Genomic DNA, 1,720 nt, shown 5'->3' on the forward strand with positions numbered 1-1,720 from the left:
GGGAAACATGAAGATGAAACCAGGAGATGTTCTTACTGAATCATCAGAGCTGAACAGGTGATGGAGAAACAGGTTTACCTTTTAGGTGACATGAATGAGTTGAAGGGAAGTTATGAACTGTGCATGAAGTTTGTTTTCATTCAAAGGCTTTATGGCTTTAATACCTGGTGGGCCAGTTTCTAGTCAAAATGCCTGGGCCCATTTTATGTCCCAGCACAATGGTACTTTCAAATGTCATCCTCCATACACTGTAATTATTTTTGTTTACTGTGCAGAGGTTAACTTGTAAATAGAAAAATTATGCAACCAACTCATTTTACACCAGAAGTAGCTTTTCTTTTCTCTTTGTACTGCTTCTGTTTCTCATGGCACCATATGTGTAATCTTCTCAATGATCAGATTTTCTAATGTGTAGCCCTGCAGGTATGATAACCCAAGCTAGATTTACTCTGCTAAATGATAAATTGCTTCGCTAATATTTAGATACACCTGATTAAATTAGAGCATAATGGAAAAGAAACTGCAAAATAGATCTGATAAGTCTTAACATAAAAAAAACATTGTTGCTCTTAAAATATAATTAAAATATTATTAATTTGACAGCATGGTTGGAATAGTATCTTTTTAAACTGCTCCCAACTGATATTTCAACTGATATTTAAGTTTATCACACTTTGTGTCAAATTTAATATGGATTCTCCTCATTTTATTCTAATTAATCTACCCACTATACTACAAAACTATGAAAAAAATGCAAGGCGGCGAAATAGCCAGGCCCTTCGGGAAGGTGCCGTGACACTTTTGCTGCTGTTTATTCTCTAGAACCTTGAGGCTGATTATGGGGTGAGGCCACAGATGATAGGAAGATAAGGAAGGGTAGACGGGTTAGCGTGCTTGCGTGAGAGATGGTAACAGTTAGCATTGGGGTATTCTGCTAGGTATATCTTCAAATGATTATACTTTTGGCACACACACACACACACACACACACGTGTCATTCATTAGTATTCATTGAAGTATTCATTGAAGTATTCATTGAAAATATAATTTCTCAATCTTAATTTCTTCGACTCTTACTCATAGCAGGACTTTTATGGGAGTTGTGGATTTGTTATTGTAGAGCAAAGTGTACAAATTGAAAAGAAAAAAACCCCCATTTGATTCTAAAAAAAGACCACACACAAAAAAAACAAACAAACAAAATGTGGCAAAGTTGAAAGGGTCTGAAAACTTTACAAACACACTCTTAACAGCTTCATAAAACACCTTGATGAAGGCCTTGTGCTGAAATGTTCTGGCTGAACAAAGTGCAGACACTTCCATTAAGTAGGACACTTACATGCCTGTTTTTCTTATTACTTGGGGGACAAGTCCTGTTGTAATGAACATACAGTCATTTTATGTTTCACGGCAGCCTGAAGCAGTGCAGGACTTTAAAGCCACCAATAAACTGATACTCTTTACAGCAGTTATTTTGACACATCAATGGAGAGTAAATACAGGTGTAATTAGTAACATTTGTAGCATTAACATTTAATTATGGCCTGTTCCACTTAAATAGGCCCATTCCCAGGTTCATGCTTATTTGTGGGAGGGGCACCTCAAAACAAATGGAAGCAGTTTTTAATTTTATTACTTACATCTGTGGTTGCCCTGCAATTGCAAAATAGTTTGTGCCAACCTGGTTGCCATTAAAAAGGGCCTATTATCTTGGGCTTTA

The sequence above is a fragment of the Pundamilia nyererei genome, unplaced genomic scaffold (genome assembly GCF_000239375.1).
Source record: "Pundamilia nyererei isolate P.nyererei 1_Seehausen unplaced genomic scaffold, PunNye1.0 scaffold00143, whole genome shotgun sequence".
In the NCBI taxonomy this organism is placed as follows: Eukaryota; Metazoa; Chordata; class Actinopteri; order Cichliformes; family Cichlidae; genus Pundamilia; species Pundamilia nyererei.